Raw genomic sequence first — 18,543 nt, forward strand, 5'->3', positions numbered from 1 at the left:
GCTAGGTGTTTTGTTCTTTTTGGTGCTACTGTAAAAGGAATTTTTTTAAAATATCTTTTGGGATTGCTCATTGTTAGTATATAGAAATGCAACTGATTTTTGTGTGTTGGTTTATATTCTGCAGCTTTGCTGAATTTGTTTATTCTAACTTTTGGGGGTGTGTGGAATGTTTAGAGTTTCTACATATAAAAGCATATATATTTCCTGGGGACAGAGATAATTTTACTTCTTTCTTTCCAATTTGGATGCCTTTTATTTCTTTTTCTTGACTAATCGCTCTGGCTAAGACTTCCAATACTTTGTTAAACAGATGTGGTGAGAATGGGCATGCTTGCTTTGTTCCTGATCTTAGAGGAAAAGCTTTCAGTTTTTCACTGCTGAGTATGGTGTTTGCTGTAGGCTTATAATAAGTGGCCTTTGTTATGTGGCAGTACTTTCTTTCTATTCCTAGTTTGTTGTATATATATATTTTTATCATGAAAAGGTATTGAAGTTTGTCAGATGTTTTTTTCTGCATCAGTTGAGATATCACATTGTTTTTGTCCTTCACTTTGTCAGTGTATTACATTGATTGATTTTTGTATGTTGAACCATCCTTGCATTTACGGCGTAAGTCCTATTTGGTTGTGGTATATAATGCTCTTAATGTGCTATTGAATTCAGTTTGCTAGTATTTTGTTGAGCAGGGATATTGGTGTGTACTTTTCTTATAAGTGTTTGTCTGGCTTTGGTTTCAGGGTAATGCTGGCTTCATAGAATGAACTTGGAAGCGTTCCCTCCTATTCAGTTGTTTGGAAGAGTTTCAGGGGAATTGGTGTTAAGTTTTCCATAAATATTTGGCAGAATTCTCCAGTGAGCTATTTGGTGCTTGGCTTTTCTTTTGGGAAAGGTTTTTGATTAGTGATTTAACCTTAGTTGTTACTGGTCTGCTCAGATTTTCTGTTTCTTCATGATTCAGATGGTATGCTGTATATTTCTAGGAATTAATCTATTTCTTCTAAATTATCCAATTCTTTGATATATGATTGTTCATAGAACTTTTATAATCCTTTTTATGTGGCATCATTTGTAATACCCTTTTTCATTTCTTGTTTTTGTTATATAGTCTTCTCTCTTTTTTTCTTAGTTAATCCAGCTAAGACTTTGCCAATTTTGTTGATCTTTCAAAAACCAACTCTTAATTTCACTGATTTTTTTCTATTATTTTTCTATTCTCTATTTCATTTATCTCTTCTCTAATCTGTATTATTTCCTTGCTTCTGCCAGCTTTGGGTTTAGTTGTGGGAAGTTTTGTTTTTTGACTTTCTTCATGTGTAAATTTATGTTGTTGAATTGAGATCTTTTTTAATGTACACATTTAACATTTACAACTATAAACTTCCCCCTTAGCACTGCCTTCACTGCACCCTCTACATTTTGTTATGTTGTGTTTGCATTTTTATTTATTTCAGGGTATTTTCTAATTTCTCTTATGGCTTACTCCTTGGAAGTTTAAAAACTGTGTTAATTTCCACATATTTTTGAAGTTTTCTGTTTCCCTTGTGCTCTTGATTTTTAGTTTCATTCTGTTTGTGATTGGAAAAGATATTTGTATAATTTCAATCTTAAATTTTTTAAGACTTGTTTTGTGGCCTAATATGTGGTCTGTTGTGGAGCATGTTCCGTGTGCATTTGAGAAGAGTGTATGTTTTCTGTTATTGGGTGGAGTGTTCTGTGTATGTCTGTTAGGTCTAATTGGTCTGTAGAGTGTTTCTAGTTCTCTGTTTTCTTTCTGATCTATGTCATTGCTTTTTATTTTAAACCACATGATCTGCCAATTTGAGAGAAACCAATATTTCTGGGCCTTTTATATCAACCAGTTTTATTTCATATTTTGCAAAACATGTTGTTTAGTGCTTACAGTTTAGTTCATGACTGCCATGTTTTCTTTTTTTTTTTTTTTTTTTTTTGATGTTTATTTTTGAGAGAGAGCGAGCAAGCAGCAGAGGGACAGAAGTGGGGGGGGTGGACAGAGGATCTGAAGCAGGCTCTGCGCTGACAATAGAGAGCCCAGTGCAGGGCTTGAACTCACCAACCATGAGATCATACCTTGAGCCAAAGTTGGATGCTTAACTGATTGAGCCACCCAGGCACCCCCCGCCATGGTTTTTCTTTAATAAGATATATAATCCTCATATCATACCTCTTATCAAATATCCTTCTCTGTCCCAGTTCGTGATTTTTACTTTGAATTCTGTTTTGACTAATACTGATACTAATACTAATACTGTATACGTACTTTTTTTTTTATTAGCATTTACATGATACATTTTTTCCCTTGATTCTACTTCCTGCGTTGTTTTGGTATGCTATATTTTTTTAAAGAGTGTATTTTCTTTTTTTTTTTAAATATAACCTGAGAGGCTTTTTAAAGTAGGTGAATTTATCCCTGTTAGATTTATCATGATTATTGATAACTTATCAAAGTTACTGATTCCTACCAGCCAAACGGCAACAAAAACACTTCTGTGATCAAAGTTGTGTTTTTTGGTACTTGTTGCAGTAAGGCCAGTGCTTCCAAGTCCCCTATCATGTGTGGTCTTCTTGTTGCAAGAGACCAGTAACTTTGTTCAACTAGCAATATGTTCCTGGTGGTGGTTCACATCAACCTAGTAAAGTGCTGTGTGTGTGTGTGTATCTTTCTGTGTGATCTCTGTCCCTATTTCTGTCTCTGTCCCAAATCATGCTGTCTCGCTATTCTCCAAGTATGTCTTGCTACCTGAGTACCTTGGATCTCTGTTTCAGTTTCTTTGTCTCTACCTGCATAACTCTGTTTCTGTCTCTGTGTCTCTCAGTCTCTCAGTCTCTGGTACACACACACACACACACACACACACACACACACACACACACAGTTGACTTGACTTGACTCTACCATGTTTAGTTCAGCCAGATTTACTGGCCAGAACAATGACTGCTCGCTGAGCCTGGGGCTGGGGGTTGAGCAAAGCTACTTCAAGAGTTTTGCTAATGCGAAAATAAAGAATGGTCATAAGTGCCGACACCTATTGTGATTGTTTTTGCTAGTTGATGATCCTGTAACAAGATGGGTTTCATCATACTCTTATGCTTGGATTGATTAATCTGTGTAATTAGGATCAAAACAGTACCATTTGTACTTTCTTTCCTATCTTCTTTTACTTCTACAGCTGTAGATCTCATGTGTTACAGAGCCAGCACTTTGACTTGTGATCTTTGGAACATCCTTTATTAGGTAATCAAGAGTCAGGATGAAAAAAAGAGTTTGGGGCCTTGGGGGAGATGAGACTGGGCCTTGGACTGGAAACCAATGTGGAGTGGCTTTACTAAGCTCTCCCACCCATATCCGGTCATCATTAGAAATGCCTTCCTTCTACACTGTGTACTCACAAATACTGTCTCTTGCTTATTGAAACAACCCTGCGAAGTAGGGAAATATCATTGTATCAATTTTTTGATTAGAGAATTGTTGTGACTGGATGCACGCCTTGTCCATTCACTATGCATGCCTACTGTGTGCCTGGTTATGTCCCAAGCCTTAGTATTCAGAGATAAATTGAGCAAACTGGCTGTCTGGAGGAGCCAGGAGGCAGACTGTCAAAGGTCTACAGCAACAATCAGGGTTAACACAGAGGGCAGGTGATGCCAAGAGTTAGGTGATGGTGTTGGAGGGTAAGAGTGTGGGCAGGCTGACTGAGCCCAAGTCCCTCCGTCAGTGATTTAGGCAGACTATGAGTGGTACCTTAAAGGGTGATATAATGTCACAGGAGAAAAGGGGGATGGGCAGGAAGGTTTTTAGGCAAAGGGGGATGGAACAGAGGTGGATCCAGGTGCTTACAGGCAATGGTGGGAGGCAAGGCAAAGAGAGACTGAGGTCACCAAGCTGGTGAGCTACAACTGGTGCTGGAGGCCTGGGTGTCTGTCAGTTTTCCCTTGGCCTGTGTGCCTTCCATACGCTGTGCACTCTGTTGGTCTCTGTCATTAGGCATGTTCAGAGAGCTTCCAAGTGTACTCTTCACCCAATCTCCATCCTCCTTTCCATGCTCCACCCCCCTGTCTTAGTGCTCTGCCCTAGTTCTAGAGCCAGTCCTGCCCCTTGACATTTTGGGTGGTTTTATAATAAAGTCCTTTGGATTATTTAAGCCCCATGAGTCAGTTTTTTTCCCTTTGTTTTTGTCCCTTACTACTAAAGAGCCCTGAGGAACCTCTGGACAAATACCTGATACCCTCTAGTACAAGGCATTTTGAGAATAACTGTATGGAGAAGGAGGCTTAGGCCTTAAGGTCTAAGTGAATCTAAGATGTCTGGGCATGCAAAGCAGACCCGGGTAACTCCCTAGCCTACTGCAGGAGTAGAAGAGGTGAAACAGAAAGCAAGTTGTTGCCAGACCCACCTGAGAGGAAGAAGTGCCCAGGTTTGCATGAGGGAATGGAGTGGGTAAGTTCAGCCAAAGCTGACCTTGAAGGCCAATGAATAGTCTGGGTTCTAACCAATCAGGATGATAAGTCTTTCTCTCTTTTTGAGGAGCTAATAATTACAAAGGGGAAGCAGAGGATTAAAATAAAAACAGAAAAGTTCCCCAACCAGAATTTAAGAGAAGGGAGATTGAGGGGATGACACCTGGCTGGCTCAGTAGGTGGCACGTGTGACTCTTGATCTTGGGGTCGTGAGTTCAAGCCCCACGTTGGATGCGGAACCTACTTAAAATAAAATATGTTAAGAGAAGGGAAGTTGGACCAGAGAGGCTTAGGGGTGGGTATCAGTAGAGATCTGGGTTCTGTAAGCACCAGGGCCACCCCCCCCAGAGAACACCTCTAGCAATGGGAACCCTTGGCCTCTTTGTCCTGGCTGTGGCCCTGTTGGCCACCGGTGGCATTTGGCTAAACTCAGGGAAGGCCCTGTGCAGTCCTGTCTTTGGAGGGAGGCCGTGCTGTGCTCCCAGCTGCCTGCTTTGCTATCTCTTAGGCTTGTTACTCAAAGTGTGATTTGTAGTTTGGCAGCATCAGCATGACCTGAGAGTTCCTGAATCAGAATCTGAATTTTAAAAAAATTTTTGTGTTTATTTGTATTTGAGAGAGAGAAAGAGAGAGAGAGAGAGCTTGACAGCGCATAAGTGGGGGAGGGGCAGAGAGAGGAGACAGAATCTGAAGCAGGCTCCAGGCTCTGAGTTGTCAGCACAGAGCCCGACACAGGGCTCCAACTCACCAGCCATGAGCTCATGACCTGAGCTGAAGTCAGACGAAGCTGACTGAGCCACTCAGGCTCAGAATCTGAGTTTTAACAAGAGCCTCAGGTGATTTGTCTGCACATTAAAATGCAGAATGCACTACCTTGGAAGACCTTTGGGTTTTGCTGCATGCTGACCTGTTTTTGTTTGGGTTTGTTTTGCCTTTTTTTTTTTTAAGCTCAGGTTGCCCATGGGGATCTTTTCTCAGCAGGCTAAGACAGTCAATCATCTCCTCTTTGTGTGCAGGAAGATGTGTGTTTTCAGGGGCATCAGACTTTGAAGCAGGCCTTCGAGGGCAGCAACTGATTCTTGCACCAGAATGAAATAGGCTGAGAGGCCAGAGGTGGGTAGGGGAGCACTGGTTGTGGGGAGAGGGCCATAGTCCCAGGGGTGAGAGGGATGGACAGCCTCCCTGCTGCCACCTGCTTCTCCAGAAGTAACCCTGGGCCTCAGTCTGAGGACAGTCCCACCAAACCCCAGGGTGGGGGTGGGGGGAGCTTTTTCAAAGACAACTCTTTTCTCTTGTTCAAGACCTTGGTCAGGGCTTGGGTGCCATGTAAGGGACAGAAACCAGAATCCAGGCCATCTCATGAAACTTGAAGAGATTTTTACTTGTGTCCACCATATCAGGGTAGTAAAGCTGTAATAAAATTCTCCTCTCAGGGAGACCCCAAAGTTCAAAGGTTTATCTATATTACAAAAGCCCCTTCTCCCTCTGAATCGTGTTGAAATCAGTTTCACCTCCACCATCACCATCCACACCACATGGGTATTACTGGGGAAATCTGTTAGATCAAGCACGCCAGAGCCATAGCTCCAAGTCCAGAGGAAAGATGGGAGCATTAGCTATCCCTGTGATGGTGGCCCCTAAGTTGAAGAAGTTTGCCCTCAAGTGGTTCTTGTGAGCTCTTGGCATCTTGTACATATCCCAAGCAGTGAAAAGTTTCCAGATCGATCTAATTGTGGTACTGAGGGACTTACAGGTCAAACGCTAGAGAATTACTCTGATGACTCCTTGGCTGTACCCTTAACATTGGAAAACTTAGAGAAGAATGCATTTCTGTTGGGCATCTGTACAGGATGATAAGTACACACTTGGAGTCTAGAGTATGATGCCACACAATTTTCATCTTTCCTGAGTTGCCTGTTAGCCTACACCAGGCTCATCATGGATGGGTGTAAGATGCATTTCTGATACCCTCTGTGTTCTCACCATTCCCACAGTCCCCTCTGTGCTTCCCTCAGGCCCAGCTATTCTCATTGCCTATTTGCTCCAGTCATCAGGCCACCAGATCCTTCAGGTCCTCCCCCTGATGGAGCTCATGAAGGGATGGACTGGGGAGGGGTATAGTCTTGCACATGGAAGGGGGAGATGAAGGGCCCATCCCTTCCTAGGCCAGTTTCATAGAGATGCATCCATAAGACAACAAGGTTTCATCTTCACACTGCACCCCCCAGGTGCATTCTTCCTCCTGAACTGGTCCCCACTCTGTCCCCTGCTGAGAGGGACACCCTCATGGTGCAGCTCTGGCGATGAACCACATGACACAAGAGATGACAAGCAAGACTGATTAATAGCAGGTATGTTTTGTTGTTCCCTTTATCCTACCTTAAGAATACCTCCTATCATCTCATTAGCCTAGTTTACATTGGACAGAGTCCCAGTAGGTATGACCCCTGCCCAAGGAAGGGAATGAAAAGGAAACTGGAAAGCCTTGCCCTGCCTGTCATTAAAAATTCTGCATCATCACTCAAGATAAAGGTGAAGATGAAGCATTCTTGGGACAGAGGGCTGTGCAGGTTACCACACGTAGACAGTTAATTACTTGTTGGCCAATTAGCTGGAAGTTCCATTGAGGGTAGGGCCTGTGCAGATTGTGTTGAATCCTCTGCGCCCAGCAAAGTGCCTGGCATGCAGTAGGTGCTCGATAAATTTGACAGCGGTTTAGTAGTTAAGGAATTGCTGGTTAAGAGAAAGCTAAATGCCAGAGCACAAAGGGAAAAAGTATTAATTAGAGGCAGTTCTGCCTCCAGATCTTTCTGCTTGGGCAGGGCCCATGAGGCTTTTCTCAATGGCAGCTGAAACCCCCCACTTCATACAGGGCCTCACGTGACCTGGCCTTAGGGGGCCGCCTTCCTTTTCCACATTGTCTCCTATCACTCAGACATGTCTGCTCTCTCCAAACTTTTAAGTGTTGGAGACAGGCAACTTCCACAGATAAGGAATTGAGGCCCTGTCTGTGTGGGTGTCCTCATTCATTGATTGAGTCACCCGTTTTTTCAATCAACATTCATTTATTGAGCATGCACCCTGTGCCAGACCCTCTGCTAGGTGCTGGAGGTAAAGAGACAATAAGGCCTGTCCCTGCCCCCAAGGGTCTCAGAGTCTGGAGAGTGAGATGGACACAGAAGTTGTCAGCCACAGGACTGTGCCACAGTGCTGACATTGCCCTGGCAGGATGGAGAAGCACCGTGAAGCTGACTGTAGCAGCCCCCAAGATGCTGTGCTGGTAGAGGGCTTGGCATGTTGTTGACTGGTACTGGATGAAGTGAGGAAGCAGAAGGCCTGGAATAGGGCAGTCAGTTCTCAGAATAGTGTGAATGTGACAACTAGAGAAGTCCAAGAGTGTTCTAGTCAGGGCTGCCCTGGATGCAGTGGGCAGAGGCCTGCTTGCGTGGAAAAGCCTGGCTATGGACTTCTACACAGAGGAGGGGGTACCTGGGAGGCCAAAGTCAAAGGCTCTTCCCTCTTTGCCCTCAGGGTCTAAACAACTTCCCTCTTCTGTGCCTTCCTCTGTGCTCTGGCCTGGCAACAGACCAAGTCTAGCCCTGAGAGACAGAACTGGGGTTGAAAGGCTTGGTCCTGCTTCAGCTAAACACCTCCCCACTTGTGACTCAGAAGCCACACCTTCTGTGAGCCTCATTTTTCTTCTGTAAAGTGGGGAAAAAGCACATACATAGGAACGAGGAACACAGGGCAGGAATGTGTGGTACAAGTGGTAGGAGAAAGGGGACCATAAAGAGCTAGAGCCTTGGAGAGGAAAGCTCCCTTTCCCAAGGTGGACAGCCACCCTTGTCAGAGTCCTGGGGCACACCTGGCCACCACCCTATCCCATCCTTTGAGGTGGTCACTACCCAGTGGGTGAATAGATAGTTGTAGGGAAGGGGAAAGCAGGTAGATAGTGGGTATAAAGGCACTTGGAATGTTGAGAAGGCAGCAAGACATTTAGTTTTCCTCATAAGCACACAGGAAGACTGCATTTTCCTGTGCTCCCTGCTTTTGGATGGGGCTGTGTGTTAGTTCTGGCCAATGGAATGTCGCTTCTTTGGCCCAGCTCCTAGGATCTCTCGTGAACTCCTCACCTGCTCTCCTTATCGATGAAGCAGATCTGTCTGCCTCATCTGAATGCAGAAGACCCAGCAGAGACCTGCACAGGGAGGAGGGAGCCACAAGATGGAAGGACCAGCAACCAGGAACATTCACTTTTTTTTTATGTTTGTGTGGGGAGGGGAAGCCTTTGTTTTATTAAGCCACCAAGATTAGGTTTGTTGAAGCTATTGGTCCATCCTGACAGATATGGAAATTGGGAAAGGAAGTGGAGTATTGCTGAAATAAAATCCTACAGTTTGTGGCATTGTCTTAGAGTAGGTGGTAAACAGTGAGGAAGCTATACTGAGGACTGGAGAAATAGAGATCCACACTGTTAGAGAAAAACCACTTGATAAAATGATGGCTTTTTGAAATGTGAGAGGAAGACCATATACCTAATGACTCCTCAGTACCAGAGCAAAGGATGGGGAGCAGAGTCTTGGTTTGTGTGGATGTTACTGGCTGTGATGACATAGTATTGCAAAACTGATGTGTGTGCAGGAAAGGGTCAGCTGGTATAAAAGTAGAAATGAAAGGAAACTTGAGAAGTTCCAGAAATTTGGCATCTTAAAGGAAGGGAAAGCCCAGTATTTTGAAGCTCCAAATAGGAAGAAGTAAGATTTTCAAAAGATTTGACCAATAAAAGCTCAGTGAAACTTAGTAGAATAAAGCACTCAGGGCAAATATTTTAATTTTGGCCTTTTTGTCCAAGCCTGTAGGCTGGTAGCTGCCTTTACATTGAGAGAGAGGCAAGGGAGGGAGTGAGAAAGCACTTTGAGATTTGAGTGCTAGGACCAGGAAAGAACCGAGGTTATGATTAATACATGGAATTGAAAGCAAATAAAGATTAGCAACCCAGTAAGTGTTTAGAGAAATTAAATTTTGTAAACTATAGCAGGCCTGGACCAAAACCAGTTTTGACTGTTCAAGACTTAAACAATTGTCAGAGTAGCAGTGGTGGTCCAGTGGGAGGCAAGCCTGGACCCCATGTTCCTCCTCCAGACACCAAACATCCTGGGATCTTCTCATATCTGTCAGCAGCCAAAGCCATTTGCAGGTTCCAAAGAAATGGACACAACAGACTGAACAAGTTAGATGACTAACAGACATTTCAGATTTACAATATCAAAAGGCAAATATTTGCAACTTCTGATTCTGACCAAAGTGGATTACTAGACCATATTTACTTCCACCCAAAACAACTAAATAATTAGACAAGTATATAAAACAATGTCATTAAGTGATTGGATATCAGGCAATGAAGACTGGTGATCTCTGAAAGATAAAAAGCAAATGAGATGTACCCTATGATGGCCCCAGCCTAATGCCTGGAGGGGCAGACCCAAGGAGAGTTTAGCAGTCTCAAGTTAAGATGAGGGAGCTGGGAGGCCAAAGTGGCTTGACTTTACAGGGCAGATCATCAGAAAGGAGCGTTGCACAGAGAACTCTAGAAACCTGCGGAAGGTCCCTGGAGTGTTCAGCTGAGTATTGGCCATGTACGTGTATGAGGACATTTCAGAAGGTAGGGAAAGTATCACCCAAAAAGGGTCAGAAGGAAAACCCCTGTAGCTCACACAGGAACAGACATAATGCCTGTTCCCACCACCCAGAGAGGAATATTTCATAATTCACAAGGCATCAGATGGAATATACCCAAGAGTTTGCCTCAGTAGTAGGAATAGGTAGCCCTGGACTAAACTACTCTGGTCCCATCTAACAAAGCCTGAAAGCAAGACCTAAAAGAATTAAACTGGTTCCAAGTAACTTAATTATGCCGTAACAAGACTCAAACATACTTATAAGAATATAAAAACACCTAGCACCCAACAGGGTAAAATTCAAAATGTTTGGCATACACTCAAAGATTACTCAGTCTGCAAAGCAGCAGAAAGATATCCATAATGAAGAGAAAAATCAATCAACAGAAACTAACCCAGGAATTACACAGATGATACAATCAGTAGGTTGGATCTTGACACAGGTATTAGAACTACGATCCATATGTTCAGGAAGACATGAAAGATTGAATGTGTTAAGTAGTCATGGAAGATACAAAGAATACCCAAATTGAACTTAACAGCTGTGAAAACTACAATGCCTGAGATGTAAAAAATACACTGGGTGTTGCACAAGGCAAATATTCAGGAAGAGAAGATTAGTGAGTTTGAAAACAGCAATTGAAACAATCCAAAATGAAACACAAAGAGGAGAAATATTCCAGACAAAGAATCAGTGGACTGTGGGACAATGTCAAACATCCTAATACACATGTAACTGGAGTCCCTGGAGGACAGTAGAGGGTAGAGAAGAGGTGAAAAAAAATTTTTTCCAACTTTATTGAAATACAATTGACATATAACATTATATACTTTTAATGTGTTATTTATAATGTGTTCTTTTCATACACTTATTTATTGCAAAATGATTACCACCATAGGTTAACACCTCCATCACATCACATGATTACCGTTTCTTTTTTTGTAGTGAGAACATTTAAGATCTACTCTCTCAGTAACTTTCAAGTATATAATACAGTATTTTCAACTGTAATCACTATGCTGTACATTAGATCCCTAGGTCTTAAAACTATAAGTTTCTACCCTTTGACCAACATCTCCCCATTTCCTCACCCACAGCCTCTGGTAACCACCACTGTGGCTTTTTTAGATGCCACTTATGAAAGATCATATCATACAGTATTTGTCTTTCTCTACCTGACTTATTTCACTTAGCATAATGCCTTCAAGTCCATCCATGTTGTTGCAAATGGTAAGATTTCCTTCTTTCTCATGGCTGAATAATACTCCATTGTGTGTGAATAAGTACTCAGAAGTGGGATTGCTGGATCATATGGTAGCTCTGCTTTTTTTGGCAATGTTTGAAAAATTGATGGCCATATATTTTCCAAACTAGATAAAAACAATGAACCCAGATATTCAAGAAACTCAGTGAACCCCATGCAGAAGAAAAGTGAAGAAAACTACACTAAGGTACTCCATAGATTGCTTAAAACAGGAAATAAAAAATCTTAAAAGTAGCTAGAGGGAAAAAAAGACGTGTATTGTTACAATAAATGTAAACCAGAAATAATCTAATAACCTCTTTAAAGTACTAAAAGATAAGAATTGTCACCCTAGAATTTTTTACCTCGTGAAAATATCTTGATACGGTATGGCATCATTTGAAAGTAGACTGTGACATGTATTGGATATTATATATGTATGCTATAAACTCTAAAGCAACCACTAAAACATCATAGTTATTGCTTCTAACCCAACAAAGGAGAAGGAGATAAACATTCTAAATTGATCCAAAAGTAGGCCAAAATGAGAGAAAAGAGAACAAAGGGCAGTTGAGATTTGGCACTCTTAGAGCAGATACCCTATCCTGAATAATATAGGTGGATAAGTAGGCAGATGATTGAGTATGATATATATGGCTGGGTGGGTAGGTGGTAGGCAGATGGGTGAGTGATAAGTTGAAGGTAATTGAGTGCATACATTTATCCCCAGGTCTTAGATTCTTCTGGAGCTTGAGGCCCTGGTTCTTGGTTCCTCATACCTTGCCTGACTAATGACTGCTTAATTTCAGCTCAGTTTCTTCCCAAGGAGCTCTGCCATGAAGGATGGATAAAATGTAGACCCATAGAAAGAAAAGGGGGTGGTGTTTCAGGAAAAGATAAAGCATAAACAAAGATATATAGGGAAAAAATGATTGTTCAGAGACAATTAGGATACCAGTTAGGGACCGAATGAGGGTATAGGATCAGGAGGCTATGAAGGCAAAAAAGTTGAATGACTAACCCTTGTACAATTACTGCAATGACTGCCATTACTTTTGATTTATTGAGCAGTTACTGTGTACCAGGACGTATGGAAAGAGGTGTTACATATTTTGAAACTACCCTCCGAAGTTGGTGTTATTAACCCAGTATCATTGGTAGGTATATTGGCAAAGAGAGATCAATTAACATGGCTACAGACACACAGTGGGCAAATGTCTCAGCTGGAATTCAAACCCAGGCCAGGGTGACCCCAAGTCCTTTTATTGTCTCATGGAAACAACTTTCTGGGTGGACCATGCAGTAGTTTAAGAGGTCTTACTATCTTCATAGGCCCTCTGCCTGGGGATGCTTTTTTTTTTCAGGACTTGAGATCCTTTAGAAGGTAAGTCCAAAAAAGTGGGGTTGACCTGGAGCGGTCCCCCATGGTGCTAGGTCTCAGAAACTCTGGAAGCAGAGAGTGGGTACCTCAAAGGGGGCACTGCTTTCTCTCATCAGTCTGTGATCCACTCTGAGTAAGAGTCCCCCTCCTCCTAGGGACTCTGGAAATTGGGTGAGAGCTTTCTATATTGACTTTGAATCTCAGGTCCCACCAAATATGCTAATCCCTTCATCATTCTGAATTTCAGTTTCTTTATTTGTCAAAGGAAAGTATAATTCCTAGCCCTTGGATGAGCAGGTGCAGCAAGCTGGGTCATTTCTCCCTTAAAGAAAAACAGTGAGAGGCTGAGGAGGGTGGCTGGCATCTCACAGGGAATGGCCCTGGTTATGCGGAACTCAGGGCTCCAAGATGCAGTGAGAAGAGGTTGGAGAAGGGCAGCCCTTAACCTCAGACAGCACAGGGTTCAGCTCCCTACTCTGCCACCTACTGGCTGTACTCACACTTCGTACAAGTTCTGAAGATTCTGAGACTTGATTTCCTCCTCTCTGAAGGGGGATGGTTATGGGGCCTACCTCACATGGGGTGTCAGGAGGACCCAATGAGCAAGTGTCTGTAGGGGCCTGGCCTAGAGCTGGGGGCACTGCTGGTCTCCTGCTGGTTTTGACACAATAACACATGGGCCCTGATACCAGGTGAGCGGTGGGTTTTTGGTGCACAGGGCAAACAGCTCCTCTCCTTGCTCCTGCCAGCCTAGGTTTAACTAAGCAATGCCAGGTTTGGCAACTAATGACAGAAGCATGAGGGTTAGACCTTTTTCTTTTGTGGCTAATGCATGTTTACTAGAGAACAGCTGGGGGGTGCCAAGGGATAGCCCTGGAAAATGCACTGGGGGTCTTGGAGGGATCTCTGAAGTTGGCAGCACCTGACTGAGTCTGGGGCCCCTCCTATGATGCTTGACCAGCTCAGCACTGCTTCTCTTGCCCTCTTTACCTACTTTCTCCATGGATCAGGGTTCCTAGGTGCCTCTGTTTTTGCTACTAAGAATCTTGCTATTAAAGCTTTTGTGTGACCCCCGAAGGTCACTATTTCCTAACCTGACAGATCAAGTGTTGGTACTAGTGTTCTCTAAATTTCATTTATTTGCATACTGTCTGTATTTTTGGCTATATTTGCATAGAATCTGTTCCATTATTTGCTTAACGTTCTTCTTTAAAAAGACCTATTTAAAAAAAAAACTGAAGTGCAGTTATTTAAAATTTTTTTTTTCAATGTTTTTTATTTATTTTTGGGACAGAGAGAGACAGAGCATGAACGGGGGAGGGGCAGAGAGAGAGGGAGACACAGAATCGGAAACAGGCTCCAGGCTCCGAGCCATCAGCCCAGAGCCCGACGCGGGGCTCGAACTCACGGACCGCGAGATCGTGACCTGGCTGAAGTCGGACGCTTAACCGACTGCGCCACCCAGGCGCCCCCTGAAGTGCAGTTATTTTAAAAGGCAACTTCAGGTATGCCTACATACCTAAGGCATGATGAATGGAAAACCTAACATAAATAGGAAGTGTCCATAAAAATTAATACATACATTTAGAACAACTGTGTGTCCTAGACTATGTACAATGATCCTATCATACTTGGAAAATGCAGGGCTAGATCCTATGGCTCCTCCCAGCTCCATGCTTCCCTGACCTCTGTCTCTTCCTCCTTTCCAGGAACATGGCCTAGACAGGGAGCACACCCTCACAGTCATTATTCTTTGCCCTGCTGTTATCTCTGTGGACCAATAAATCATCATTGTGGTTTTACAGAGTAAGGGACAGAGGTCTGGAGCTCCTGTGTCCAAAGAGGCTTCTGATGTTGGGACAAACAGTATAATCCAAAGAGGAAGTCCCCTTTGTTACTTAATCCCATCTAAAGAATCTCAGACATTCTCTGAAAAGAATAGCAGCAGAGATTGCATCAGGAGCCTGTCCTCAGGCCCCACCAGACACAGACATCTCCCATGCCTGTCCCCTCGGCAGCCACAGAGAGACAGCTAGGAAACCCTCACTTGGGGACTAATAACTGCCCTCACTTTCTGAGGCCCAAGAATGTCAGAAAGAGCGGGGCAGGAAGGCAGAGAAGCCAGAGACATGTGTGTGCTCCCTAGGTCATGTCCAGAGCAGAGAGGGGGCCCAGCAGAGCTATGTGGGGCTTCTCTGTTGGAAGTATAACATCTAATATTATTGATGCCCGGGATGTGTTCAGGCCTTGCCATGAATGATCTCACCCAAGCTTCATCTCAGCCCCTGAAGTCAGCCTATCAGCATTCTCTCTTTCATAGATTGGTTTGAGAAGAGAGGAGAGCTAGTGAGGGTAAGAGGGCCTCCAACCAAGGGCTATTGGAGAAGCAGCACTACCACCTGGCCTTCCTGGGCAGTGTCACTGGGCAACCTCTCTCTTCCCTTCATCCTTTCCTGCTACACTTTCCTTCTCCATCCCCTCTTAATTTATTAAAATAATTCTTGAGGGGTGCCTGGGTGGCTCAGTTGGTTAAGTGTCCGACTTCATCTCAGGGCATGATCTCGCAGTTCATGGGTTTGAGCCCCATATCAGGCTCTGTGCTGACAGCTCAGAGCCTGGAGCCTGCTTTGGATTCTGTGTCTCCCTCTCTCTGACCCTCTCCCACTCATGCTCTGTCTCTCGCTCTCAAAAATAAACATTAAAAGGTTGTTGTTTTTTTTTAAATAAAAGAATTCTTGACAATTTATTGTATACCAATACAATAGGCTTTGCGTGAGTCACAGAAAACTCCCCCTAGTCTGCTGTCTCTGGTTCTCTTATTCTCTCAATTTTTAAAAATAAATTTTATTAGGGTATTTTTTAGATACTGTAGATTTATACAGAGTAAAATGTACCCTTTCTAAGTGTATGCACAGATGGTTACTCCTGGGTACCACAACCCAGATCAACATGTAGAACATGTGCATTGACCCCAGAAAGTTCCTTTCGGTCCCTTTGCAAGCCAGTCCCAGGCAAGTACGAATCTGCCTTCTGTCATTACAGATTAGTTTTGCCTTTTCTAAGGTTTCATATAATGAAATCGTATAGTATATATGCTTCTATGCCTAGCTTCTTTTGTTCAGCATAATGTTTTAGAGATTTGGTCCATTTTTATTGCTGAGTAAAACCCCATGGTGCGCATATACTATAATTTGTTTACCTATTTATCTGTTGAGGATATCTGGGTTGTTTTCAGTTTGGGGCCTATAATACAGCCATCATTGAAATTTGTGTACAAATTTTTTTGTGGACAGATGTTTTTATTTCTCTTAAAACCTAGGAGTGGAAGGTTTTGACCTAAGTTGCTAGGTCATATGGCAAGTATGTGTTTTACTTTATAAGAAACTGTAAAGCTGTTTTTACCATTTTACATTCCCAGCATGTATGAGCAATGTCTGAGAGTCTTGGTTGCTCCACGTTCTCACCAGCATTTCGTGTTGTCAGTTTTTAAATTTTAACCATTCTTTTGGATCATTGCATATATAGTGGTTTCTCATTGTGGTTTTAATCCATTATTCACTGATTACTAATGACTTGAGCATCCTTTCATGTGTTTATTGGTCACTCATAAGTTTTCTTTTATAAAGTATCTGTTTAAATCTTTTACCCATTAAAAAAATTAAGGTTGTTTGTCATCTAATTTTTTTTTTCTTTTCAAATTTTTAAATTCTAGTTAGCTAACATGCAGTGCAATATTGTTTTCAGGAATAGAATTCAGTGATTCATCACTTACATATAGGACCCAGTGCTCATCACACCAATGGCCTCCTTAGTACCCATCACCCATCTAGCCCATCCCCCACCACCTCCCTCCATCAACCCACAGTTTGCTTTCTATTGTTAAGAGTCTCTTGTGGTTTGTTTCCCTCTCTTTTCTTCCCCCGCCCTACTTCCCATATGTTTATCTGTTTTGTTTCTTAAATTCCACATGAGTGAAATCATATGGTATTTGTCCTTCACTGACTTATTTCGCTTATCATAATACACTCTAGCTCTATCCACGTCATTGCAAATGACAAGATTTTATTCTTTTTGTTGGCTGAGTAAGATTTCATTATATATATACACACACACACACACACACACATATAATATATACACATCATATATATATGTGTATGTGTGTGTGTATACCATGTCTTCTTTATCCATTCATCAATTGGTGGACACTTGTGCTCTCTCCATTGTTTGACTGTTGTTGATAATACTGCTATAAACATCAGGGTGCATGTATCCCTTCAAATCTGTAGTTTTGTATACTTTGGGTAAATACCTAGTAGTGCAATTGTTGGATCATGGGGTAGTTCTATTTTTAACTTATTTGAGGAACCTCCATACTGTTCTCCAAAGTTTAGCTGCACAAGTTTGCATTCCCACCAGCAATGCAAGAGGGTTCCTCTTTCTCCACATCCTTGCCAACACTTGTTGTTTCTTGTGTTGTTAATTTTAGCCATCCTAACAGGTGTGAGGTGGTATCTCATTGTGATTTTGATTTGTATTTCCCTGATGGTGAGTGATGGTGAGCATCTTTTCATGGATCTTTTAGCCATCTGGAGGTCTTCTTTGGAAAAGTATTCAAGTCTTATGCCAATTTATTCACTGGATTATTTGTTTTTTTGGGTGTTGAGTTTGATAAATTCTTTATAGATTTGGGATACTACCCTTTTATCAGTTATGTCATTTGCAAATGTCTTCTCCAATTTTGTAGGCTGCCTTTTAATTTTATGGATTGTTTCCTTTGCTGTACAGAAGCTTTTTATCTTGATGAGGTCCCAATAGTTCATTTTTGCTTTTGTTTCCCTTGCCTCTAGTGACGTATCTAGTAAGAATTTGCTATGGCCAAGGTCAAAGAGGTCACTTCCTGTGTTCTCCTCTAGGATTTTGATGGTTTCCTGTCTCACATTTAGGTCTTTCATCCATTTTGAATTTATTTTGGTGTATAGTATAAGAAAATGGTCTGGTTTCATTCTTCTGCACGTTGCTGTCCAGTTTTTCCAATACCATTTGTTGAAAAGTCTATCTTTTTCCCATTAGATATTCTTTCCTGCTTTGTCAAAGATTAGTTGACCATATAGTTGTGGGTCCATTTCTGGGTTTTCTATTCTGTTTCATTGATCTATGTGTCTGTTTTTATGCCAGTATCATACTGTCTTGTTGACTATGGCTTTATAACATACCTTGAAATCCAGAATTATGATGCCTCCAGTTTTGTTTTGTTTTTGTTTTTCAGGATTGCTTTGGATATTCAAGGTCTTTGTGATTTCCATACAAATTTTAGGATTGTTTGTTCTAGCTCTGTGAAAAATGCTGGTGGTATTTTGATGGGGATTGTATGAAATGTGTAGATTGCTTTGATTGCTTTGGGTAGTATAGACATTTTAACAATGTTTGTTTGGGGTGCCTGGGTGGCTCAGTTGGTTAAGCATCCGACTTTGGCTCAGGTCATGATCTCGCGGTCCATGAGTTCAAGCCCTGCATCAGGCTCTGTGCTGACAGCTCAGAGACTGGAGCCTTTTTCAGATTCTGTGTCTCCCTCTCTCTCTGACCCTCCCCCGTTCATGCTCTGTCTCTCTCTGTCTCAAAAATAAATAAATGTTAAAAAAAAACAATAATGTTTGTTCTTCCAATCCATGAGTATGGAATGCGTTTCCATTTCTTTGTCTTCCTCAGTTTCTTTCATAAATGTTCTATAGTTTTCAGTGTACAGATCTTCTTACCTCTGGTT

At 42.3% G+C, this 18,543-nt stretch overlaps 1 long non-coding RNA gene across 1 annotated transcript in view; it reads left to right on the forward strand.

Moving 5' to 3' along the window:
• LOC122230388 overlaps positions 1 to 11,611 on the forward strand; it is a 28,477-nt gene extending 16,866 nt beyond the window's left edge. The window contains exons 2-4 of the long non-coding RNA XR_006207399.1: positions 5,493 to 5,589; positions 6,705 to 6,827; positions 11,530 to 11,611. This is a non-coding gene — a long non-coding RNA (uncharacterized LOC122230388). The remainder of the gene's footprint in view (positions 1 to 5,492; positions 5,590 to 6,704; positions 6,828 to 11,529) is intronic.
• The last annotated feature ends 6,932 nt before the right edge of the window (positions 11,612 to 18,543 follow it).

Source organism: Panthera leo, chromosome C2, assembly GCF_018350215.1.
Source record: "Panthera leo isolate Ple1 chromosome C2, P.leo_Ple1_pat1.1, whole genome shotgun sequence".
Taxonomy (NCBI): domain Eukaryota; kingdom Metazoa; phylum Chordata; class Mammalia; order Carnivora; family Felidae; genus Panthera; species Panthera leo.